The 27,306-nt window shown below is 43.8% G+C and overlaps 1 protein-coding gene and 1 long non-coding RNA gene across 22 annotated transcripts in view; one reads left to right on the top strand and one right to left on the bottom strand.

Annotated features, from left to right (window-relative positions):
* LOC113251200 (uncharacterized) overlaps nucleotides 1-27,306 on the bottom strand; it is a 67,962-nt gene that overhangs the window by 4,459 nt on the left and 36,197 nt on the right. Inside the window, exons 3-5 of the long non-coding RNA XR_006408909.3 lie at nucleotides 25,881-25,991; nucleotides 9,219-9,389; nucleotides 8,766-8,942 (exon numbers count right to left, since the gene is read on the bottom strand). This is a non-coding gene — a long non-coding RNA (uncharacterized LOC113251200). The remainder of the gene's footprint in view (nucleotides 1-8,765; nucleotides 8,943-9,218; nucleotides 9,390-25,880; nucleotides 25,992-27,306) is intronic.
* PHLDB2 (pleckstrin homology like domain family B member 2) overlaps nucleotides 247-27,306 on the top strand; it is a 209,545-nt gene continuing 182,485 nt past the window's right edge. For 20 of the 21 annotated variants that reach the window (XM_057306819.1, XM_048215208.2, XM_048215207.2 and 17 more), the window contains exon 1: nucleotides 248-492. The gene's annotated coding sequence lies outside the window, so the exon portion shown is untranslated. Of the gene's footprint in view, nucleotides 493-27,306 lie in introns of all 21 variants that reach the window. The other variant, XM_048215211.2, reaches the window with a different exon arrangement.

Genomic DNA, 27,306 nt, shown 5'->3' with positions numbered 1-27,306 from the left:
CCCTTCTGAGATTGCTACAAGAAAAAAAAGTGAAATAAAAGGGATTTTCCTCCCATGTATCTTTGTGTACTTCACAGAGCTGGTTGCAAGGTCACTGCCTTTCTGGGTAGTCAGTAGCTCACAGATCTGCTCTCTGCCCCCACCGCGCTGCTATCGGGCTTGAGCAGGACTGTGAGAGCCTGGACTGGTCTGCAATGATTGGCCAGACCAGGCAGCTGAGACCAGCGCAGGCTCCCTCCTTCACATCTGTCAACACACCTGATAGAGAGCAAGTCGCAGCCCAGGAGCACTGTCTGCAGCGGCCAGGGAAAGCAGGAAAGCAAAGGGAGGGCAACACCTTGATATGGTGCTTGAGGAAAAGCTAAAGCCTGAGCCCATGCTTCTTACCACCGTCCCAAAGTCTTCAACAAGGATTGGAACAGTCATGGGCCACCACTGCTGAGTCAAGAAGGAACTTGAGAGAAGAATCCAGACTCTAAAGCAACGATCAAGGTAGGCGATCTCTCTGGTCATGGGCCTTCCTCTCAAGATCACAAAACCAGCGCCTTGCCCAGCCTTGTAGCCAGGGTGTCTCTGATGATGGTCTACCGAAGATGTATGTTAGTTGTGGGTGTGTGTCGAGAGAATTCAGTCATTTGTCCACCAACGTGTTCTGCAAAGTAGGCTCTCATTTTTCTTCCGTCCTCGCTCCCCTTTGAAAATCGTCGTTGTTCCTCTACATATTTCAAAGTTTTAGAAAGTTTTCTACCTTTCGTTATAAAAATCGTGTGTGTGATTTCTTGAAATTCTTCCATTAGTCATGGTTCTTCAAACATGACTTGGTTCCAGAATTTTGTTTGCTTGAATTCTTTCCACTTCCAAGATAGAGCACGACAGTTGGCGTTCTAATTCTGAGGAACACCCTGCCCGTGCAGAAAGCTGTCAAACTGAAGCGATAGGATCTCCCAGGAAGCCATGTGCATTTTTCTGCTCTGGAACCTAAGGAGTTAAAAGTCTTGAAATTGCTGGAGCAGAATCAAGCCTATTTACCTAAGCTTATCACCCAGGGCAGCCAGGTCAATCATTTACTGATGAAAGGCTGTTTCCTAACTTTGACAGAAGACCACTAAAGCCCATGGCTGACTATCTCTACACAACAGACACAAGGCAATGTAGAAGGTACTGCCCTCTGGGGCTAGAGCCCATACTCTCTTCTGACCAGAGACGTTTATCTCCTACCCAGAGCTGTAAATGCCACAGGGTCCTTCCTAGCTCAACAATAAACAGGAACAAGCCTCATGCACAAACTGAATACCTGATGTCACCTCAGGCCTAAGAGCTTGTGGCTTTGAAGAAGCTTTCCCTACTTCTGGAGGTCGACAGGGAAGAAATAGGCTCTAGAACAAGTTCTTCAGTGATTCCCCAGGGGGAATAAGATTAAGTAATCACCAAAAAACATGGAGTTTTTCCCCTTCAAGTCTACACATTCCAGAAATATGTCATTTTTAATAAACATGATCCGCTCTGCTTAGGTCTGAGCCAACTCCTCCAGAAAGGTGGTCCTATTGTCATCCTCTACACTCGTCACGTCTGTGCAATGGCTCAGAGCTCTTACCATTGTTAGAAGGCCTGGTGATAGAGAAGCCCTATTTTTCTGAACTCCCTTTAGGGAAGGGGTTGGACCATTTACTAAACAAGGTAAGGTTTGACACTATTTTTGTCAATCATTTATGGAATTGAAGTGAATCCCCTTTAGTGAGGTTTGTGGCCCAGAATTTTTATGTGGCTCAGGCCGTTAACTCGATGCAGGAGTGGAGGCCATTGCAGAGGGTGGCCCAGACACAAATCCCATGTGTGATTTTGGGTGAGTCTGTGGCTTAACTCCCAGGAATGTAGTGAAGAATTATGGAAACTGATACATTTCTGCGAAGATATTAACTCTGTAAAATGTTAAGTGTGTGTCTGGCTGGTTTCCAGAGAATGTTCATAGATAATGCATGTGAAGGGGTGGTTTAGAAGGGGGGTGGGGAGTGTGTCAGAGCATTCCAATGCCCTAGCCAGATTTACCCACAATACCTTAGGCTGCCTTAGGAACAGATATGTCTTATCTATCCTTTCTGCGTAGCATCTGGCTTAGGCCGAAACACTGGTGGCCCTTGAGAGTATATCCAGCTTTTCTTCCCATTTCATGCGTATTGGATATTAGGTGGGGGGGGAGTTACTCTTGAGATTGACTAACAAAGTAGACAGTATTATTCCTTTTACAAGTTAGGAAGTTAGAACCCAGAAGTTAATTAATTTGCCCAAGTTTACTCAGTCAGAGGCTGAGCCAGGATTCTACCCAATTCTGCTTCATTCCCAATCCGGTGTTTTCCCCCAGTGGTCATGGAGTTAAGCACATGCAGAAACATAAATCGTGGGTGTGTGGGCATTGGGGGGGTGGGGGGGTCACTGAGGAAAGCAAAGCTAACAGGGTCAGTAGTTTTCCACTGGTCCTTGGATGTGCCATGCCCAAGGCCGGCTGGGCGCCACTATAACCAGAACACCAGCATTGACCAGACAGGACCTTCTTTGAGGGGAAGTAAGGGGAAGGAACAGGCGGGGAGCAAATGGAAGTGTTCCCAGTCCTAGCAGTGACAGTCACTGGAGTCTTCCCGATCCTGGCTATTTCTTAAATAAACCTAGGGAATTTTCAGGCTAGATCTCTGCCCCTTTCTATTCCAGAGGCTCAAATTCATGAGCCCCAACTTAAGTACGACATTTGAACTATTTCCAGGGAAACAAATGACACCATTCCAATCCTTCTCCAGGAGCTAAGAAAATTAATTATGATTTCGCTTCACTTCGGCTCATATCCACTCATCTAAATCCATGGGATTTGGGCAGAAAGAGGCTTAAAGCAAGAGGAACTGTCAGCAATCCATCATATCGAAGCTCCCAGTAGCTGCAACCCAAAGAGACCCATGTTAACCTGGAGTCCAAATGGCTTTTGGTGTCATTCAAGCGATAAATGAGTAAGGTCTTCCTTTCCTGCCGACCCCCATTTCACTTTAGTTCGGATACATCCTAAAAATTCCATTAGCTGTCTGGCAGAAATTCCCAAGCAGCCACAATTCCTGAGCACTTACAAGATCAAGATAAAGAAATGCCACAGTGAGATGTGGTTGACTAAATAACTTTGAACAAAGAATTTCTTCTTTATACTGACCCACCTCATGCATACCTCAGCGTGTGATAGCAAAGGCATTACCAATAGGGATCGCATTGCCAAGTCCACTGAGTAAGTGTCATTTTCTGAGACAGCTGACCCTGCATGAACTGTACTCACACGCTATCATTTTTGTGACCTAAAACATTAGGAAAAAGAGAAAAAGTTGGAGCTGAGATACATGGACTCGTAACAACATTTCACCTTTATCCAGTGCCTCTGACGACCAGGAAATGAACTTTTATCTACATTTGAACCTTTTTATCTACATTTTTAAAATTTAATCCTTATAACAAACTTATGCAATTTGCTCAATCCACACATATTGGATAGCTAGTAAGATGAGGTGAAATTTAAACTGGGGTCTGTCTGGCCAAAGCCCATGTTCTTGAGCACTCTGTTTTGGGGAAAATACCCAACAGTGTCTACGCTATTTGTATTCTAAGTGTAAAAGAGTATGGAGTGCTTTCTAAATTACTATCTTGGGTCCTCAGAGTATATACTTACGACTCCCTTCTCTAGGTGTTCTGGATCCTATACAGGCATAAAACCCAAGATCAGAGTAGCTTTCCTCTCGTCCAGGAAAGCGACAAGGAAACACACACACACACACACACACACACACACACACATACACACACACACATACACACACACATACACACACATACACACACACACACATACACACATACACACATACACACACACACACACACACACACACACACACAACTCACCCTCAGGTCAGCATTTTGATCCCTTTCTGAAATTGCAAAAGAAAATCGTCCTCTTCTCCTGGTTCACGAACATTGTTTTGTTGATTTGTTTGATTTTAATGTAACATAGAGACAAGTAGACAGATTTTTCATTTATTGTACCAGGACATTTTATTTCCGCAGTCAGATCTCTGTCTCTCTCTCTGAGAAAGGAACTACGTCAAAACTCCCCATATGGTTTTCTTTCATCTTCATCACAGCCCCATAAGGGCGGTGTCATTTTCAGACAGCATTCTTTCACATAAGGAACCCGACACTCAATAAAGGTGAGCGCCCTTCTCAGTGTCACTCAGCTCACAAGTCCCATAGGTCTCGCGACTGCAAATTCTTTGCTCTTTTTTTCCTAATACACAAGCAGTTTTCTGGATTCTTCAGGCTCACAAATGGCGGGAATGGGATAATGCAAGCTAATTAAATGCCAGCTGACTAAGGAGCCTGTTCTTGGGCTGCAGAGACCTACTCCAGCGTTGATCGCTTTGCTTTGGCTGCGATTCTATCGGGTCAGTGTGGTAATTAGATTCTCACTGAGTAGTGGAAATGAAGATGCTAACTGATACTTAATAAAATCTGCCTTAAAGGCAAAAGCCATTCAACCCATGTGCCCATAAGCAAAGTTAAGAGATCAAAGGAATTCTTGCTAAGAAAAAGGTCAGAAACCACCGTCCTCTAACTGGTTGCGTGCCTGTAGGACGGTATATACGGGTAGGGGTTACAGGGTCCTCATGGTGTCTCTCGATATACACAGTTCCTCTCTTGTTTAATTCTCTGATCAGATGGTGTCTTGTGGTCAAGCAAGAACACCTAAGGAAGTCTTCCTACAGATTCGGTGTCTGTCGCGGGTGGAGTCCCCATACCTCGAGAAGCCAGCTAAAGTTACATCAGGCGTTCTTGTGCCCTGTGAATTTCATTTCAGTCCTAAGATGCTCTGAAGAGTCAGGGGGCCCTCCATCAGTTGTGCATCTTGGGGAAGCAAATGTTTTTATTCCTAATGCTTCGCTGGAAACTACTGGCTGGCCATCTAAGTCTCCATCTCATGTGACAGTCTGGTTGTATGCGTTCTTGCTTTGGGATTCATGGGTATTTTCATTGCACTTTTTGTCCCCATCTCCTTGCCCTCAGAGGCTCTAAGGGTGTTGGTGCAGGAGAACCCATCCACTTTGGGCAATGAGCAAACAGAGAGAAGGAAACTTCTGCCCTGCCCCACACCAGCTAGTTTCCCTCCTTTCTACAGTTCCAAGGTCAAGTTTCCCCTGGGAACAGTTAGGGAACTGAAGGTCACAAAAAGCTGGCAACGCACCGTGCCTTGGAGGGTTTCCCAGAAAGCAAAATGAAAATGAGATTGTTTTCACATAAGACTTCTGTATTTGGAGGACAGGATTCAAACCGTTTGAATCTGCGTTTCACGTGTACTTAGGTAACCCCCATAAAGTGTAGTTGTTTTTCTTTTCCTAAAGCCAAAACAATATCAAAAATACTTCCTGCAGAGAACTCTAACTAGGCAGGATTCTTTTTGTCATCGCTGAGCTGCTGTTTTCAAGGATTCATATCTTAAGATAAGCCTTATATGGTGTGTTTAGCTGGGGCTCTTGTGTCTTTCCATGTAATGATGGCTGGCCGCGGGCCGCCTTATTGTAATCTCATTAGATGTCACAATGGACGCAGCTGAAAACTTGTGGTTAGTAAGTGAGCAGGTTGCAAAAAAAGAAAACCCAGAGGCCAAGCAAATATGTTGCAGTGAAGGAGCAGATGGTAGGTTCTCTATGACCTGAAGAAAACCAGTACTTCTGTCCTGAAAAGATAAACCTTCAAGCTCAAATATATGTATTCCACAAAATTCAGCTTTATGTCCTGGGTAGGAATCCTGAATATAGGCAAGAACCAATGGCTAGACCTCCCAATATATGACTGTTCTCTCCCAAAACTCATTTCATCTGGTTTCTCTTTGCAAGATGGAAAAGCCCTTGACAAGAGGTATTATTATGGAATATAGTTGTGTTGGTAACTTGTAGTCCAGCCAACAGAACATAAAACACAGCCTGAAAGAGGCACCCTGGTCCTGACTGCACCATTATCTGGCTCTGTGGGTTGCTGCCAACTTTTGAACTTCTTCGTGGTGACTCGGTTTTGATTCTTTACTCTCTGCATCTTCCCTGTGAATAACCACAGACATTCATTGATGGCGTCATCCTCAGTTCTGCTATCGTCACTTACTCTTTCCGAGAAACACGTTAGACGCAGTTTTTGAAACAAGATTAAATCATCTTGAAGGTTTTAAATTTATCTAGTGAGCCAAACCACAGCCTTCTTAGAGTCCCTTGTTGGGGTCTGTGTGTGTGTGTGTGTGTGTGTGCGTGCACTTACTTTTAATTATTTGTATCTGGGGGCACCTGCGTGACTCAGTCAGTTAAGCATCCAACTCTTGATTTCAGCTCAGGTCGTGGTCTCAGGGTCCTGAGATCGAGCCTTGTATTGGGCTCCATGCTGGGCGTGGAGCCTGCTGAAGATTCTCTCTCTCCCTCTCCCTCTGCCCCTCCCTCTGCTCGTGCCCTCACACAAGGGCACACGTGTGTGCTTTCGCTCTCTAAAATATATGTGCATATATATATATATATATATATATATATATATATATATATATTTGCACAGTACTCTGAAGATTATGCGTTCTCAATAAATATTCTTTGATAATAAATTGGTAGTTGACTGAATTTAATAGAGAAAGTGATTTTTTTAAAAAAAGACTTTGTCATTGCCAGGGATGACTAAAGAAAGAAGCAGTATCAACATGTGGTGGGCCTGGTGCTTTGAACATTACTTGCTCTCTGGCGGCCAGTAACAGGCCCAACAGAGCGGAGACGGGCTTGGTCTGCTCGTGCTACTGCTGCATTCTGGCTCTGCGACACTGAGCAAATCACTTCAGCTCTCTTGCTTGGTCTCAATTACCTTTTTTAAACAATGGAAGCCAGGGGATGGAAGTGTATGATTTTTTATGGCCTCCTCTAGTTTTTATATTCTGTCTTGTAGAGAAGTTAAGATCCACAGATCTTTTAAAAAGAAAATACACAAATGGTTTTTATCTCTCTTTTTTTTAATGATTTTTTATTATATTATGTTAGTCACCATACAGTACATCCGTGGTTTCCGATGTAAAGTTCGATGATTCATTAGTTGCGTATAACACCCAGTGCACCATGCAATACGTGCTCTCCTTACTACCCATCACCGGTCTATCCCATTCCCCCCCCCCCCGAGGCCCTCAGTTTGTTTCTCATAGTCCATAGTCTCTCATGTTTCATTCCCCCTTCTGATTACCCCCCCTTTCTTTATCCCTTTCTTCCCCTACCGATCATCCTAGTTCTTATGTTCCATGGATGAGAGAAATCATATGATATTTGTCTTTCTCTGCTTGACTTATTTCACTTAGCGTTATCTCCTCCAGTGCCGTCCATGTTGCAGCAAATGTTGAGAATTCGTTCTTTCCGATGGCTGAGTAATATTCCATTGTATATATGGAACACAACTTCTTAATCCAGTCATCTGTTGAAGGGCATCTCGGCTCCTTCCACGATTTAGCTATTGTGGACAATGCTGCTATGAACATTGGGGTGCACATGGCCCTTCTCTTCACTACATCTGTATCTTTGGGGTAAACACCCAGTAGTGCAATGGCTGGGTCATAGGGTAGCTCAATTTTTAACTTTTTATGGGACCTCCACACTGTTTTCCAGAGTGGCTGTACCAACTTGCATTCCCACCAACAATGTAGGAGGGATCCCCTTTCTCCACATCCTCTCCAACAATTGTTGTTTCTTGCCTTGTCTATTTTTGCCATTCTAACTGGCGTAAGGGGGTATCTCAGTGTGGTGTTGATTTGAATTTCCCTGATGGCTAATGATTTTGAACATTTTTTCATGTGTCTGTTAGCCATTTGTATGTCTTCATTGGAAAAGTGTCTGTTCATATCTTCTGCCCATTTTTTGATTTGTTTATTTGTTTCTCGTGTATTGAGTTTGAGAAGTTCTTTGTAGATCTTGGATACCAGTCTTTTATCTGTAGTGTCATTTGCAATATATTCTCCCATTCCGTGGGCTGCCTCTTAGTTTTTTTGACTGTTTCCTTGGCTGTGCAGAAGCTTTTTATCTTGATGAAGTCCCATAAGTTCATTTTATCTTTTGTTTCTCTTGCCTTTGGAGATGTGTCATGAAAAAGGTTGCTTTGGTCGATGTCGTAGAGGTTGCTGCCAATGTTTTTATCTCTCTTGAGCCACTTTCCCTATCTCTTAGGTAAATGAACTAGGGGAATAAGAAACTGCTGAAAAGATCTCAAGAATGAAAGTCCGAGGCTATTATAAAATTGGAGAGGGTGGGCATCGATCTTTTCTGGAGAAGAAGCCCACTCAGCTGGAAAATGGAGGCAATCCCTTCTGAGTTCTGTCCAGGGCCAACCCTGGCAGGGACGCTCAGCGTTGCCACACCTGTGTGTCACTAATGGGAGCTCCAGCGAGCAGGCAGTCATGACTATTACCCTCCCTTTATAAATAAACAAAAGCCCTTAAAGGTGACGTGACTTGCCCAAGGTTACAGAAACATGGCAGTGTGTCAGATGGAACCGTGCGTGTTGGTGACATTATAAGCAAAAGGCTGCAGAGTGAGGGACAGATCTGTACCTCCTCTTAAGTTCACAAAACAACGGTCAAGGACTCTGGAAGAGCTGCAGGTTTGCTTTGGCTCCTGAGACCATTCTCGTCCTCCGGCCCCTCCCTGAGCCCCCTCCCAGCTGCCCTGCCCAGGGTTACTCACCCAGGTGGGTGCTCATCGGGTGCTGGGGCTCCTGTCCCTTCTGGTAAGCTTCCTGAAAGGCTATTTGTAATGAAGAGAGGGCACAACAAGGAAGCAGAACGCATCAAAGATCTTCCCTGAGGGCGTGAACTCAAAGGGCAGTGTTCTTGGGAGAGACTCCGGTTTCCCTCTTACATTCTGCAGAAAAGAATAGTCATAGGATGACTGACAGAATTATGACGCTCCATTCCAACCATGGATAATTTTTATTTTCACCTCCGGGGTTATGTCACTCCTCTCTGCTCTACTTCTCCCACAAAAAGGAAAGAATAATGCTTGCTCACTGGGACGCTGAGAAAGCAGCCTGGGGCAGTGCCGTTCAAAGGAAACTGCTAGTCGCACCAAGCACCGGGGCAGGGCTGGAAGTGCTAGTAAAGAAAGTGCGTAGCATCAGGCCCACACGGGTTTACTTACCTCTTCAGACCAGTGTCCAGGGAGCTCTAAGGCCCTGCAGAACCACACTCACAAGTCACGCTGGGAACTCCGGGCCCACAAGAAGAGCACTGAAGGAAATGAGGCCTCAGTGGTTTCACGTCTCGGCCGCACTCAGAGCCTGCATCCCTTCGCTGCTCACTTTCTGGGTCCCTTTTTAGAGATGAGAGAGGGAAAGACGATATTAATTACTATCACCCAGGGATCTCTGGTCATTTTCGGGGTGCTGGGGGAACACGGTGAGTTCAGGAAGAATGGACGGATCTCCTGGCCGCCTGTTGTATGGGACTGAGCTTCCACACTTTTCCGTTTTGATTCTATTTCCAATATCTAATTGACTTTTTCTCAGGTAGTCTCTTGGGGAAAGGGGTGGGGAACACACTAATGCATAGTTGATACTGTCCACAGTCATATTGGCTAGACTCACTTTCTAGAAACCACAAAACAACCAACCAACCACCCACCAAAAGTCGCCCTTGGCTTGCCCACCAAATACACACAGTTAAGCAGGATAGGAAGAAAATAAGCTTATGATTCAACTGTGTACCAACCCTTCACGAGGCCAGAGAACCAACATGGCCCATGAGTCCAAGAAACAGTATCAATGTCACGTGTAACTCAGAAACAGACTCCATGTACTCCCATGGGACAGTCTCATACATGCTCTAATGCTAATAACCAAGTGACCAAGCACCAGTTAGTACTGTTACGGCTTCTTCTATGGAGTCCGTGAGCATACCATCACTTCTTGAACGAAACTGAATTCCCAATATTGGACTGGATTCTCCAGCACTGTCAGTCTTCTAGTAGGAGAAAATGCGTTTCAGGGGCAATATAAAGCCTCGTTTTCCTACTTTCCAAAAGCTGTCTGGCCATTCCTATGTCTATCCTTAGTCCTCACCCAGCACAAAGTGAAGTGAGTCAGAGTCCATAAGTCTTTTCTCTGTGCCCATCACTCTGCCAGACAGTCAAGGTAAGGAGGGGCTTATCCAGTAGAGACTTTCCAGAAAGTGAAGAGACTGTTCCTAATAATCCCATTTTTTACAGCCCACTAGTCCGAAAGGCAAAGAGGCAGCATTTTGAAAGGAGATTTTCATGCTATAAATCTTCAGGCATTTGGGGGCACCGAGTGTTTTGATGTAACTGCAGCAAGCCTAAAATAATGTATAATTTGTGTGTGTGCGTGTGTGTGCGTGTGTTTATGTGCAATGCATGGAAAGAATTTTAATACGAGAAAGACAATAGATCAGTTTGGCAGAAAGAAAAATATTTTATCTAAGCTATTCCTGGATGTAGGTTACACAAAATCTACGTACTTGTTTGATTTATGGAATTAATTAGCAAATGTCTGTCCAAAACATGGGCTTAAAAAACTTCTGTTGATAGCATAGCCCTTCTCTAAAATAGCTGCAGTGCATTTTGATCATTTTTAGAAAAGGCACACTACAAGAAGCTTTGGCATGTAAAACATTCTTCTGAGATGTCTACATGAATCTCGGGGTCAGTTAATGACATTGAACTTCGTATGTCTTCAAGTAACTCTTGGCATGCCAAATTCCTATCTCATAACTCTTATTTTACATGATTTTTATAGTAAGATTAACCAATGAAATTTGAGTAAACTGATCAATAGATACAATGGCCGAAGCATTATTTGGCTACACTGTGTGCTTCGCCCAGTCTCCAGACATATTTTTTTCTCCTATTCTGCAGACAGGCTCTCTGACCATGTCTGGTTATGCTCAGTCTTTGGCTGTTCCCCTAAAGGGATTATCTGGGGGTCACCATTTTTCCTCTTTGAATGACTATCTGACATAATTCCCACTGGGATACTGCTATTTTTCATATCAACTTATATCAGAAGTTATGAATTCCCACTTGCCCCAAGCCAAGGTCATAACAGCATGTTGGAATCAGATATTTTCTATTGTTCGAACACAGATCCAATAAAAGGACATTTATAGAGTGCCTAATATATGCTTGACACTCTGCTAAGTGCTCTAGGTACAGAAGGGAGTAGCTCACAGTTTTGCCCAGAGGAAGGCCAACCTCTTGTAGAGCAGATGAACCCACAAGGAGCCAACACTTCATCATGTGGGACTATAAGGGCCGTGACACTGAACACAGCACAGAAAAGTTCTAGATGGGGGGCGCCTGGGTGGCACAGCGGTTAAGCGTCTGCCTTCGGCTCAGGGCGTGATCCCGGCGTTCCGGGATCGAGTCCCACATCAGGCTCTTCCGCTATGAGCCTGCTTCTTCCTCTCCCACTCCCCCTGCTGTGTTCCCTCTCTCGCTGGCTGTCTCTATCTCTGTCGAATAAATAAATAAAATCTTTAAAAAAAAAAAAAAAAAAAAAAAAGAAAAGTTCTAGATGGATACTCAAGAAGGCCTTCAGAGAAGCCGAGGTCCAAGTGGTATTTTAAAGAACAGGAAATTGGAATTTGCATCCTTCCTTTTCAAGAATACAGACTTTGAAGGAAAAGCTGCTTCCTTTTTGAAATTTGTCTAACTCTCCTAGGAAGGAGAAAATACAAGAGTTGAGACAGTTGTGGTAGCCATGACTAAGGAAGATTTGATTCCCTGGACAAGGCGGTAAGGGGAGGGTTCAGAGAGATTCCTCTAATTGAAAAGGCAGGAACAGGAAGAACTAAAACTTCACCCTGAAATAGAGCCAGTGCCTCATTCACATTCCTTGAACTTGGAGCTTTAATTTAGAATCATTCTCTGCAGCCCAGACCTCACATGTTCTCCCAAACCCCGGGGACCTTTGCCTGGTGAACTGTCTTGTTATAAATCTGATCTCTACTCAGTTATGACTTGAATTTCATTTATCCTGGGAGCAACCTTAAACAGAAACAAAGAACAAAATACTGGAGAAATAACAGGGGAGTCTTCTGATGTCGGCAGTTGATACCAGTTTGGAAGCTCAGGGTTGAAGGATAGGGATGACCTACCCACACCCATCCCAACACCCTCTGTTACCATCCGAACTCCAACTCTGACTTTAGCACCACACAGCTGAGGCAGGAGGTAAGCTGGAAGGGTAAGCTTAGTAGCTTTCAGCCTAGACCGGCTGGAAGTCCTTCTCAGTTTCCTTAAGTTGGCTTAGGTAAACCTTTAGTGTGTAAGTGAAATTTTTCACCATCTTAAACAGTGCACCCGCTTCCTGAATTTGGGCCAACTTGTTTTGGAGTTGTCTGATTCTTTTAGAAACTCAGATCGTAAGTCACACTATTAATGGACCAACTTACATGTTGGATAGATTATTAGGATAATTAGGATAGATTTGACTACATAAATACTTAAAACTCCTTTTACAAATACCATATGGAGAGGTAAAAATAGAAACGCTGAACAGGAAAGTACATTTGCAACATAAATAACAGGCAAAAGTTTGCCATCCCCGAAGTGCACTTGCAAATCCATCCCAGCTAGAGGCAATATCCCAGAAGAAAGCTGAGCGAAAATGAATTGACAGTTCACAAAAGAAGAAAGATAAATGACCTATAATCATTATTTGAAGGGTTGTTTAGCCACACGAAAAATGAAATAAAGGCAAATTTAAATGGTGAGAGAACATTTCCTTTTTATGAGATTGGCAAAATTTGGGTAACGCCAGGCATCGGTGAGCAGGTGGGCAACAGGTGCTTTCACGCACGGAGATGATAGATGAGTGCGCAGTGCTGGAACCTCCTTTTGTAAGTGCAGCTTGTCAAACCACATAAAAATGTCTTATAGAGGTAATTGTTTACTTAGCAAATTCACTTCTAGGACTTACTTTTAGACAATAACAGAAGAGTGCATTAAAAATTTCCCATAGTACACATATATCTATGGAAGGCTTGTTTATACCGGCAAATTTTGCAAAGAGCCTAAATGTTCATCGGAGGACAGGAGGAATCCACGCGTACACACGCGCATGCGCGAGGATACTGGCCAGCCGTCTCCCAGGATGCGATCCATCTAGCAGCTCTGGTTCAGAGCCTGAACTCTGTCACCAATAGACCCGTGATTAAGTTTATGTCTACCTGTTACGAGCTGTGTGATCCGGGTGAGTCATTTGACCTCTGTCAGCTTCAGTTATCTCATCTTTAGAAACGAGGACAATACTACTACCTGTGTCTTACGGTGGAGCCGAATCGGGTGAGCGTATGAAAGGGAAGCTCTCGGCACACCGCCCGCAGAGTAACCAGCTGCCATTGCCACCGAGCCTCTTGAGCCAATACCGTCCTTCTCTGCACCAAGTGACAAACTAGACAGACCCAGGGTTTCGCTTCTCCATCTTCCCAAGACCTTATTAAAATAAAAGCTTGTTTTGGGATGCCTGGTGGCTCAATCAGTTAAGCATCTGCCTTGGGCTCAGGTCATGATCCTGGGGTCCTGGGATGGAGCCCCGCATGGGGTTCTCTGCTCAGTGGGGAGTAGGCTTCTCCCTCTCCCCCTGCCCCTGCCCCTGCTTTCTCTCTCTCTAGCTCAAATAAATAAAATCTTTAAAAAATAAAACAAAAGCATGTTTTTAAAAAGAATAAACTCATAACAGAGAAGAAGACTACAAAAAAGGAATAATCTAAAATTATTACTGTTATTAAAAAATGGATAGACAGACTGGCAAACAATGTTGAAGAAGCTTTTTTTTTTTTTCCCCAAAATGTAGAGCAAAACGACATTGGTGGAAAGGTGAGATAAAAGATAATTAAATACTAATAACAAAAATTAGATAGCCAACAATTTACTTAAAGCACTTGAATATGTGTCAGGCACTGGTTTATACCCGCTCCATGCATTATTTCAATCAATCCTCCCAGAAAATCTATGAGGTAGTTAGTAATATCATTCCCCCTCTTTACAGTGGGAGAGATGAAGGCCTTAAGCAATTAGGACAATTTCTGCAGGTTACAGCTAGTGTGTGGCGAATTTAGGATTTGCACAGAGCCAAGGTCATTGTGCTGGACTGTCTGTCACCTTGGCATCTCTGCCACCCCTGCTAAGGACTTCTCTGCATCACAAAGAAGCAGGACCTGCATTTCCCAGACCATCGTCCCCCCACGGTTTCAGCTTAGAGCCTCCAGGGGGTATCTGTAATTTGGAAGGTGGAAAAGTAGAGGCGTTGTTCTCCAGAGCGAGGGCTGGCAGACACGCAGGCAGCAGTTGCCTATGGGGTTTGAAGCGGCTACAAGCGAACATTGCTGGGATTGCACACTGAGCTAGTCAGTGCCAGTGCACGAAACTTTCCCTCCTCCAGCCTTTCCAATGGCTGTTCCTTGTATTAAAACATTTCCTACTGAAAACACACAGAAAGGCTTTTGTTTTCCTGATCAAACTGACTGATTCAGGCGCCAAACACTGAGACCCAATCCAGGAAGCCCCATATCTACCGAATAGGTGTCCCAGAAACAGCACAGAAAATTGAAGGGGAAAAAATATCCAAAAGTAGAATCTTAGTGCTCAGAAGTCACAATGCTTAGATTAAAAGAGCTCATGTACAGCAAAATTAATTTAAAAACAAACCAAAAAACCCCAATGAAACAAACAAACCCCCAAACAACTAAGCAACCTTGTGATATTTTCGAATGTCAAAGATTAAAAGAATAAAAGAACTTTCAGAGAGGGAAAAAAGGAACCTACAAGGACTTGAATTAGACCAGCTTCTGACCTCTCACAACATTGCTGGATGGTGCTTGAAGATGTTGGGGAAATGCCTTCAAAGATCTGAGAGGACATGATTTCAACTTGGGTTGAAATTCTACACCCAACCCAAACTATAAATGCAGGATTGGAGTGAAATATAGACATTTTTGGTAGGTAAGGTAAAGATTCCGAAATTGTAACTTCCATGCACAATTTTTTAAACAAGGATGGAATCCTAGTTCACGTGATAAACTTTCTGTGGAATGAAAGATGATGTATAATCACTTTAATTCTATGCGTTTATTGTCATGAGTATTAAAAATGTATAGCATAACAAGCTTTCGCATTCATGTATATTACTTTGAACAAAAGTTTGGGAGGTACTTAGGAAAAAAGGGAATAGAACAGATAATATTTGAATATGGCAAGATCGAAAGACAGTACATGAATGACTGAAGTTTGGGAAACACTTTGCTAAAGTAAATGATTTAATATACGATCTCTTCCAAATATATTTCCATTTTAAAAGAAGAGACTTAAAAGACACTGCAGAGCCAAAAGCAGGAACTTATTGGCCACAGCAAGGCCAGGACAGAGGAGCCTGGGGACTGGTGTTTGTGACCGGCCTCTGAAGACAGCCTGTTTCCTTTGCTTACACGCCATATTCCCCGCCCTCCCCATGGAAGCTTCTGACCGTTTCGGCTTTACCAGAAAGGGTCCCCGGCAGGGAAGAGAGTGTGAGGACCCAGGTGAACTGAGGGCTTTCAATCGCCTAGAAGTTCCATTTCTCATGATGAAGTGGTACATGAACAAAGTGGCTCAGGCACCAACACGTTTATCTTCCTCCTATTTCTATTGCCTTTTTATCTTGTTAGATTGTGTCTTTCTGTGTAATTTCAAATCTTATTTGGAGTGAGGAAGAGTTTATCTAAATAGCATTAATGACATAAGCTCACGAACCAGTGGGCACACAGATACACTGGAATATCTGGTCCTAAATGGCTGGAATTAACCTCGTCGTCAGGGTTCTTGGTTCCACAGACAGACACTAACTCTGCTTTAAGCAGGAAAGGAATTTATTGGAAGGCTGTCACATAGTTGACAGGATGGGTAGGAAGGCTGGAGAGCCACCCAGGAGGAAACGTGGACGATAAGACAGAGCCAAGATGGCCACACAGAACAGTCCAAGAGTCTGTCACGCCCACCAGCTATGGTTCCCCCCGCCACAGCTGGACACCCCTCTGGGGCACCGGCCATCATCTCCGAAGGCCTCCCGCACATCTGCATTCCTCAGGCAAGCTCAAAGTCTCCTGCAGATGCAGCTGGTGGCCTGAGCCGCCAGGGACCTGGGGGAGGAAACACCGGGCCCTCCAGGCTTGGTCTCTTTATCAGTTTTCCCTGAAATAGGAAGGCAAAGTAGGCAAAAATGACAGAGGCCCACTTGGCTTGGTGACTTGGAGAGGCCCCACCAGAGCAGCCGTGTCTCTCTTTATGCTCACCTCACTTCCCTCGGTACCTCGAGCAGTTTGCAAAACAGAATGTCGGTGTTAGATTAATTACATTTAGATAATGTATATTTCCTTTTCTTTCAAAGTCAGGGCTCCAAACATAAGTTTCTCATTTAAAATTTTTGAGTCTTTTTATTTGTACTTCTAAATAAACTTGGACAAGGCTGAGGAGTATTTCCCGTTAAATTCTATTGGGACATAAGTTTCAGATTACCTGTGAGTCTTTTTCATTTACAAGAAAAATCCCTTTTGAGGATAAGTTCAAAGAGACTGAATTTTCTAAAATCATTAACCACCAACAATGTAAGATGCTTATTTCATGAGTTCTTGAGAGAGATTTTAAACTGTGATAGTGCAAAACGACTGAACTGCTTCACTTGAGAACCAAGTAGATGTCGCTAGTAAATTCTGGTTTAAAAAAAAAAAATCGGTGGGGAAACAAAGACGTCTATTTTAGTGGTGTATGAGAAATGATGTAGGTACATATAAAAAGTAATTAATACCAACTATGGGTTGATACTCTGCACCCAATTATCTTCACAAGCACGAGAGTTTTGTTTTACTGGATCTGACTCCACATTGAGCGATTACAGGAACATTCCCATGTTTGTTTTCATCTCCTTTACATTTCATGTCCTGGAGGGTGGTGGTGTTGCATTTAATTTGTCAACCTATGTTAATTTTACAAGAATCCAGATCAAACTGCTGTGTAAACAAGAAGGGCCTTCCAGAGTTTTTTGGTGATTAGACTGGAGAAGTCACAGCTGAACTCAAAAATATGCTGCCAGGGGTGATTTTTTCATTTTTCTCCCTATAATTTTAATGGCTCCAATGAAAGAGCTGTTTTTCTTTCACAATAGTATCCTTGTCAAAAGTACTTTAAAGAGCTGTTCCACTACATTAAACAGTCTAATTAAACCACTAATATAACAAAGATACCAGCAGTTGATAAATCCAAAGAATATAATTCCATCTCAAGGCAGAAATTTTTAAAGGTGATTTTTTTTCAGCATTTAGCTCAATTCCCAGTTTAGGGGACTCCTGTCCGTTCGACATTTCTTTGCAGAGAGACATCATTAATCTGTGAGACTTACTACAATGGGATATTATTTTCCTCAACAGAGGTTGTTATTGAAACTGCATATTATCAAGGCAGCTGTCCGATTAAGTTTTTATAAAGGATTAAGGGGTTATATGAGCACCCAACAGCTGCACCGGTGAAGATAAAACTGGGGTTCCTAAATCGTACGCCTCTTGGTGTATGCAATGAAATGACATATTCTTTACCCATGCAGCAAAATACTCACATTTAAAGGGAAAATTAAATTAGGAACAAAACCTCATTCATCTGAGAGCAAAACACTGTGTGAACACAAATTAAGAATAAGCAGAAATATATGAAACGTTGCCCTCCTCCGGAGGAGTCTGCCATGGACTCAGCAGGCATGATGAAAAATTTCAAAACACTAAATAAAATGAAAGATTCAAGTAAACATCTGAGGCATTGAAGAAATTCTGCGAGTTCGTGCAATGAGTCACTACCGAAGACTACGGATATCTGCTATAGAATCTCAGGAGGCAAGAGCACTTTGGGGCCAGAGGTTAAAGAAGACAGTTGATGTCATTTATCAATGAAGACCTCTGAGAAAAGTCATCAGGATTGTCTGAAGTGTAACTTGCTAAAGTTGAAAGTGACCCAGGAGATCATCTCCTCCTCCAGTGGTCCCTAAACTTATCTGTTGACAAGAATCAGATGAGAAACCTGCTAGAAATAAAAGGAATAAAATTTAAAAAAATAAAAATTTAAAAATAAATTTAAAAATAAAATAAATGAATAAAATATATCATGCCTTCCTCAGCCCTACTGAACATATATGCCAAGGATTCTGTGAACCTTCTTTTATTTAATTTTAAAGAATGTTAAACTGACCCAGAAGGCCCAAGAAACTGTACTTTTGCCCCAGGTGATTATTTTCAACCAGAAGTTTGAGAAAAACTCTTCTAAGTCAACTTTGTGAACTCAGAAAACAAAACATTAAACGAGTACTAAATGTGAAAAACAAAAACAAACCAGGTGGGAGCCAAGCTGTGTGTGTCCATGTGAGAGAGACCCCCTTCAGGCAGAGCAGGGAGAGAAAACGTGTGCAAGGCCAAAGAACTGTGGCCACTGTCTTTCTTGTAACTGACCCTCAAGAAACACCTGGTACTGACTGAATTGAAAATGAAGCAAAGAGGGGCGTCTGGGTGGCTCGGTAGGTTAAGCATCTGGTTTTTGATTTCAGCTCAGGTTATGATCTCAAGGTCATGAGATCAAGCCCCGTGTCAGTCTCTGCACTGAGTGGGAAGCCTGCTTGAGTTTCTCTCCCTCTCCCTCTGCCTCTCTCCATCTCTCTCTCTCTCCCTCGCCCTCTGCTCACCTTCCTCTGCCCCCTCCCATTCTCCCTCTCTAAAATAAATAAATAAATAAATAAATAAATAATAAAAATAAAAGAAAATGAAGAAAATGAAGCAAAGAACAAAACAGGTCGCAAACCTCAATGATGACCTATTTATGCCCACCTTACATTCAACTCATACGTAAAGTCTCTGTTTGAGACACAGGCACGCACCTTAAACATTCTCCTGTGGACTGTGTAGCAAGACTGAGTGAAAACACTCAGTACCTGGGAAAAATGTAAACCCAGGGAGGAAAAGAGATCTGAGGTAGAGAGTTGAAATTTAAGAAAAGAAGACTCCAGGCTGTGTCACAGAGAACAGACCCAGATGCTTATTAGATTGTGGTAGATTTTGCTGAAGCATGTGATAGAATGAACAGTTCACAAAATAATTTTAAACTATCTTCGAAGACCTTGAAGAAAATTACTTAAAAGTAGCCCAAACCCTCAGCAAACCGCAGAAACATAAACTGCCGTCTGGGGGATAATCTCACCGTGGCAGGATGGAGCAGATGACCTAATGCTGTCTCTGCGGGCTCCCACCGCGCATGCTCGGCTTCTCCGCCTTCCTCTGCCGGTGGAACTTGTGAACGTCGGTGTGTGTATGTGTCTGCATTTTTTTTTTTTTACAAAAGAAATGCCTGTACTTGTATCCTAATACATTCTAAAATTCTCTCTTTGTGCAGACTCCCACATTTCAAAAAATTTCTGTTTATTTACTTATTTGAGAGAGAGAGAGAGAGCAGGGGAGGGGTAGAGGAAAAGGAGAGAGAAAATCTCAAGCAGACTCCACACTCAGCGTGGAGCCCGATGTGGGGCTCAATCCCGAGGTCGTGACCTCAGCCCAAACCAAGAATCGGACACTTAACTGACTGAGCTACCCAGGTGCCCCTCCCCACTTTTTTAATATTGAATTTGTGAGTCACTTTAATAAAAAGTTGATTTATAAAACTAGAAATAAAAATGCTTTGACATTAATCATTCATTTCTTGACTTTTTGAGTATATACATATTTTTTTAATACCAGAATCGGAGTCTACTAGGAATATCAAATTGTCGCTAAGTTCTTTTTGAACAAAATACTTCAAATGCATTTTTTTGCTGTGGGCATAGCTTGAAAAATGCATGCCTTGACATTTTTCACAGGACCAAATCCATGGGAAGGTGAGTCAACAACAATGATGAAATCAGGACTCTACTAGACTCGGGAGAGACTGATGCAACAAGTCATACTTTGCTAACGGGTCCTGTCAGCGTGGGGCCCCTGCCACCTGGAGCCTGTATGCATCACTCAGGACGCCAGGGTGGATGTAGACTTCACCATGAAGTTTGAGGAAAGAAAGGACAACGAAACATTTGTGTTTCTCAGAGCTGATTAGAGTGAAATATATCATATATATATATATATATATATATAATGTTTCAATTATCTATTTATCCACCTCTATATATCTATATCTCCCATATGTATGGACCTAGGCAGTAGAAAAATTTTTTTTCAGCATGTAAATTCATTGTTTGTACCAGTTGAGTTTAAGATGACACACACCCAAAATAACACCTATTAAATGCCAGCATTGAATGTTATCCAAATCAGTCTTCATAGCAACCCTATGGTTATCATTTCTTCCCCGATTTATAGGAAAGGAACCCAACCTAAGTCTCAGAGAGGTTAAGTAGCTTGTCCAAGGCACACAGCTATAAAGAGATAAGACAGATTTTGGACTCGGGCCTATCTTTTTCCAGAATTTTTATTCAAAATTTTATGTTGCGATAAAAATATTTATTGTTGGTTCAAAATAGCACAACATGCGATCTTCGAGGCAAGGGTCTTTGAGGCAGAGAACGTGGAGTACGTGTCGGAAAGGGAAGACCACATGAAGGCCCAGTTTCGTCATTTTCTCGCATTGGATGTGGGCGGCAGCCACCCCACTTCTGCAACGGCGCCTCAGGAAGGATCGTGAGGCAGGGGCTCCACGTCCACCAGGTCAGGGTTTAATACCCATCACACAGCTGGTCTTCACTTGCGTGTGACCTACGTTCTACAGTGAATTAGAGTCAGACTGGCTTAGCAACACAAAGTCCTTAGTAAAACTCTTTTGAAACTCAAAAATAGCTTCTGGCAACAGAAACCAAGTTTTCATGCTTATTTTACCTTATTTAGAGATGGAAGCTGGACCTCAGAAACCCCCTCACACCAGAACGTCATGTTAGTGAATCTCTGTCGAGATAAAAGGACATGTCCCACCCCAAAGCCGCTAAACACAGGTCACATCTATAACCGTAGTTTCCATTTTCTGGCAGAGCTGAGTAAAATTTCCTACTATTTTTCAATTAGGAAAAGCAGCATCTCAGATGACAAGAAAGGCTTTTGTAACCAACTCACAAACTTGGAATAATTTTTATTGAAAGCTAGGCTTACGTGGTTATTAAAAGGCAGATTTGTGTTGGACTGGGGACCCATTTTACACTGGTCTCTGGAGAAGGAATTGGAGGGAAGAGAATTTTTTTCTATTCTCTTGTTTCTGCAACGTGCGTTCAGTTTGAGTTTCCCCCTGAGAGGCAGGCGGGCCGGGCGAGCCCAGGCGGCAGACAGAGCCTGAGTCGGAGCTTACATTTGAAAACCGAAGCATTGATTTAGCTTTTCAGCTAAATTGCCCATTTTCAGCTTTAGTTGCTTCACCCTGTGTCGTGAATTTTAGGCAGGGTAGGCAGGAGCGAGGGGGACAGGGTGCCACTTGGCTCGTGTGTAGCACTGTTCAGAGCCTTTAAAACCAAGCCCGTCCGCAGCGCTAACCCCGGCTCCGCAGTTCTTCAATTCAACCTGGAACCACCGATTCAGTAAAACTTATTTTTCTCTTCTGACATGAAGAGTAACTGGAAGCTAATCGCCCAGACTGGAAATTGAGCAAGTGGGTCCAAAAACAGAAGTGGGCTACGCATGCACAGGGAGTGGATAAAGCCCCGAGTTGCCTCATGCACGTCGATTCAGAAAGGAATGGACACTGTTGATGAAATTTATCACACAAGATGGGATTGCGAGCAAATCCTTCATCCTAAAAAGGACAGAAACGCAGAAGGGAATGACCGGGGAGAATGAGTCACCAGCAGCTGTTAAGAATCATAGACCTCTATTGCTGACTTAACTCTCTCCTTTGTGTGCCCCAGCCGCCCGTGGTTCTCAAACTCTGGCTGCTCAGGATCAGCCCAAGGGTTTGTTAAAATACGGATTGCTGAGCCCGACCCTCAGAGTTTCTGATTCGGGGGGTCTGAATGGGGCCAGAGACGCTCATTGCTTCCATTTCCTGTGATGTCCATGTGCTACTCGAGGACACCAGACTGTAAGAACCCGGCTCTAGGTAATACTCGTCTCAGAACTGAGCCCAAGGGGCCACCAAGACCAGCTCATCTACCTGGAAAACCAGTGCAATGTTTCTTAAAAACAGGTACTGCCATGGTGAGCTGGAAGGCGCCACTGATAAAGCTGGAATGAGAGGCCGAAGGAACCTATTTTATCGAACAGGTGATGCCCCCTCTTCTGGGGGATATCTGGAGAATTCTCTCAAGATTCAGCCCAGGACCAGAGCAATGTGGGCCAGGGTTGGCCTGTCCTTGGGGAGGCAGGAGAAGGTGTCAGTTCACGGGTGCCAGACTCGACCTAGGTTTGAGACCCCAGTGTCCCCGCTAAGGTTATGAACTTGCTCAGTCACTCAGCATTTCTAAACTGCAGCCTCCTCACATATAAAATACGGACATGATGCCAGCCGACCTCTTCAGCTTGGAAGGATGAAATGAGATAATGTTTAGAAATCTTTAGCATAGTGGCCCATGTGTAATAAGGCTTGGTAAATGCTCGCGAATTAGGTACTGTTTAATAATATAAATAGTCTTATCCCGCCATTATTCTATAGCCTGTGTGTATAACACTTTTACTACATTCAACAAATTCTGAGGCGTCTGTCTCATTTTCAGATATTACAAACTGAGGCACTGAGAGGCTAAGAATCTTGCCCGGGGGGCATCCTAGGGAGCTCTCTGAAGTTAATGTCCCCGATGCCGCCATTAGCATCCTTCTAATCCCAGATATTTAAGTGTGATCTTTTCCAGACCTTCTGGACAGCCCTCCCCGAGAACCTGGCCATACTCCTCAGGATTAAAGGAGGAGGTATTATTACTTCAGCCCCCCCTGGAGTCTCTCTCTGCCTTTTTTGGCCCACATGCTGCCGTATGTAGTTTGTGTCTGAAATGGAAAATTTCTGTAACACAATACCCAGCTCTGATCCCCACAGACCCTCTCAAGCTTTTTATTTTTATTTTTTTTTTTTGGTTTGGGTTAAACTATGACTTCATATGCAAAAAGAAGCCTCACTTCGCAGTGTTCTCAGCAGATTCATAAACATTACAGATTCAAAACCCTCCAGTTTCTAGGAACTCCACAGAATTAATTTCACTTTTCTGAAAAGGCAGAGCAGTGACTAAGAAGTGAGAAGAGAAATGGGAAAATTAAAACTACCTTCAGGACATGTGACTCTGCGCCCGTCCTCTCCTGCCGCTTCCCTCCCGCAGGGTGGTGGGGTTCCCAGCACTCCCACTGGTGCCCCCAAGGAACGGCAAGGAGGCGTGGCTGCCCTTAGCTTGACGACCCTGCCTGAAACTGGGTGTGTGGGACAACCAAGCAATGGAAAGCAAGGATAAGAGGTTCAATTCATTGACTCACTAGCATTCTTCCCTCCTAGAGCGTGAAGCCTCCACAAACTGTGTCTAATGCGAGCCTGGACAAATCTGAACAGGGCAATGGGTTTCCACGGAGTGATCTGCCCCTCTGACAAGCTGCTCCCCGAGAGCACACTGCTCGCGGCCTCTGGAGCCCAGCTGTCTGGCTCTGATTCCCAGCTCTGCCCCCTGACTAACGAGCCAGTGACTTTGGGCCACTTGCACAACCTCTCCATGTCTTCGTTCCTCATCCAGAAATGGGGCTCCATCCCCACCTTGTAAGATTTTACAAGGAATAAGTTATTTAAGACATTATAGAGTGTTCAGGAAAGTTCTTGGCACATAATAAGCTCTACAGGCATTGCTCTTATTACTGGTTCTACCCTAGGGCAAGTAATGGAGCAGTTCTGGCTACATTTGCTCAAGAAAAACATAATGGCGTCATAGAAAGGAAGGAAGCAGTTTGGAGTCCTGGTAAGGGCACAGCTTCGGAGTCAGGCAGCCCTGAGTCTGACCCTTAACACAGCTACTTGCGTTGAATGACCTTGGGCAAATTATGAACCTCTTTGAGATCCAGTTTTCCATTTATAAAATAGAGATAGTAACACCCACCTCCTAGGGTTCCAGGGAGGATCCAATGAAGTACTATTTGGGAAGCACTTGACCCTCGGTCAGTAGCCAGGGAATGAGAGTTATTACATGGTAAACTGGTCACATGAATAAAGAAACCCATTAACTGCTGAAACCACTTACGACCACCTTACTTGATACAACTGACTAAACTAATTTCAACACCTAAGATTCTTACAAAAAAAAATACAGAAGTTTCCCGACTTACAGTGGTTTGACTTAGGATCTTTCGACTTTATGATGGTGCAAAAGCAGTGCGCATTCAGTGGAAACCATACTCCACATTTGGAGTACTGGGATCTTTTTTCAGACTAGCGACAGGCAGTATAACACTCTCCGGTGATGTGGGCAGCAGCGAGCCACAGCTCCCAGGCAGCCCCCCGATTACGAGGGTAAACAACCCCTACACTTACAAACATTCTGTTTTTCACTTTCAGTACAGATCAATAAATGTCTTATAAAATAAGCTTGGTGTTAGAAGATGTTGCCCGACGGTAGGCTAATGGAAGCGTTCTGAGCACTTTTAAAGCAGGTTCGGCTAAGCTGTGATGTTCCTATAGGCTGGGTGTATGACGTGCACTATTGACTTGATATTTTCAGCCTCCGAGGAGTTTACTGGGTCGCAACCCCACTGTTAGCGGAGGAAGTGCTGTATTGTCAGAGCACAGGATAAAACAGCACAGTCTTCTGTACATGTTTCTGTCTCTTGTGTTAAACTTGGTTTGCTGTCTGGATTTATAACTCACTCATCACCCCTACCCCCAATTTAGCCTCTTTTCTTTATCAATTTATCAATCACATTTTTGTTCCAGCATATGCACGGAATGTGGGATTTTGCCAGGCTTCATAAGGGAACTATGATGAAAGTACTCCCCAGACATTGAGATTTCAACCCCAGAGGATATGAAATTCTGTGATGAAATGAAGGTCCTTAAGGCATCACAAGCAGGACAGCAGTGTCACTCCGTGTCAGGGATCACGGGTTCTGTACCCTGTATTAAAACTGTGCTCCAAGGGGCGCCTCTGACAGAGACTACATAGAATGAGAACCCCCTGGAGTTGTGCAACAGCATAGCTCTGGTCCCCAAGCACAAGACATAAGGTCTACTCACTCAGACTTGGGCTCTAACCCCCCCTTACTTTTCATGAGTCAGACTCTGTCTTCCAAGCCTTCATTTATACTTGCTGTGGGAGAATGTGTTAATCCCTGGGTGATCTAGTCATGAGGAAGAATTGCAGAATCACCCATTCTGAGAGTCGAAAGACCTATCAGGTCACAGGCCAACCCTCTGCAGTGCCCCAGGGGAACTTGTCATCGCAGTTCCGATTTGCCTTTTGTTGGTGGGAAAACCACTTCCCAGGAGTGTTAGAATTCCCCCACCTGATGCGTCATTCTCCGAGCAGAAGGGTGGGGGAAACCAGGAGACATGAAGCAGACTTTGCCCTTGGCTGCCTCCACCAGCATCTGTGTTTGAAGCACCTAGGTGTGACCCGCAGGATTTCCAGAAGATGTGGGAGAAAGTAGTGATGTCGCCACTCAAGGTGCAGTGAGAAGGAAAAGGATGAACCCAACACCAGTGGAGGGAGATAATGGAAAGAAATGAATCCAGGCACCCTAACCAAGAGGATCTTCTTTTGCTTTTTACTTTCCCTTGCCCACACCCCACTTGCTTCTTCCACAACAGTATCATAGAAAAAGCACTTTAGAGCTAAGTCATCGACAAAATTACCTCGTCCTGCAGCTCTCAGTTTGCAGATGAGGAAACGAGTCCCAGATGTCAGGCAGTACAAAGCATCCAGGAAAGATAATCGATCCAGAAGTCACTTAGGCTTTCAGCTGCCTGTAGAAGGAGAGAGAAATGTATTCAGGTCAGAGTAAGTGGTATTTTTAACTCCATTATATAGATAAAGAAGCTAAAGGTAAATGTAAATGGTGATGCATTTCTTCTCTGGTTCTTACACTGCTCTGCTGGGTTGGGCAATGCATCGGGGCTTGAGCTAAAAACCAGAGCCGGCTTCCATCAAGCAGTTCCCCAAAATGGAAACTGGTAGGTGCAGGGGAAACACGTAGTCCCATCTTTTGAATCTTGAGGTGGAAGGAAAGCCAGCGTCCAACCAGTAATGTTGAATCTACTTTAATATTTCACTGTTGTTTCTTTCTCTGCACGCACACGGGCACACAGTCACTCCCACGGCAAGTGGCAAGAACAGACATCTGCAAGGAGGACATTTTTTTATATAATACCTGTGCCCATCTTTCTCAATTTCACATTTTCTCCTTCCGTAAATTAAGGATTATGATGATGTCCTTCACACAGCATTGTTGTGCAGTAAAATAAAATAATGAAGTGTAACTGCTCTTAAACCACGAAGCAGTAATTCTTCAGTGATTTGGTTCAAGATCTTTCTTAAGAATTTGATGACTGCTGCAGACCCTCACCAAAATTCCCACATGTAGACATGAAGTTTTGCACGTAATTTCAGAGGGTTCAGAGACCCTCTGAAGACCTCAGCTTAATACCTCCTCTAAAAGTGCTTACCAAATGTGGAATATTCCGGTCTGAACATTCCAGCCTGAAAATTCCAGAATTTTCCCAACGTGGCATGAACTAGGTGTGTGGCGTTCATTTATCTGATAAATCCTTACTTGGCCCTTACTAGGTGCTGGGTCTCTAGGGCTGCAGACATCCTTATCTTTTAGGAGTTAACAATCCTAAGGGTGTATTAAGGCCGAAGAGTTCCTTCACATGCGTTGTCTCAATTGAGAAGGTCACTTCACTCTGGCCTCTGGCTTTATAGCTCCTGTCTGGTTACTCTGGTCAGTTAGAGGGCAGTGTGGTCACAGCTAACTTGAGACAGGGAACCTGCACAAAAATGTCGAGGGACGTTTCCCAGCTCTATGAAGGTGTTCTTTTCCCCAGAAAGATCTGGGTGCACACAAGCAAAGGGAAGCTGTGTTCGGCTTTGTGTGAAACACTACTCCTCACAGTCCTGGGGTCTCCGCGTAAGAACCCTTCGTGCCAGGAAAAGGACATCTGCAAACATCTGCCATTCTTCCACATTCTACTAAGTAGAATCTTGTAGATTATTGCTGCCAACCTAGAGAATCAAATATTTCTGGTCATATAACCCCAAATCAGATGCAGGCATTTTCAC

This window comes from Ursus arctos, unplaced genomic scaffold (assembly GCF_023065955.2).
Source record: "Ursus arctos isolate Adak ecotype North America unplaced genomic scaffold, UrsArc2.0 scaffold_4, whole genome shotgun sequence".
NCBI classification, from domain to species: Eukaryota; Metazoa; Chordata; class Mammalia; order Carnivora; family Ursidae; genus Ursus; species Ursus arctos.
Note: the sequence above shows the minus strand (reverse complement) of the source record. Positions and strands in the feature narration are given on the sequence as shown.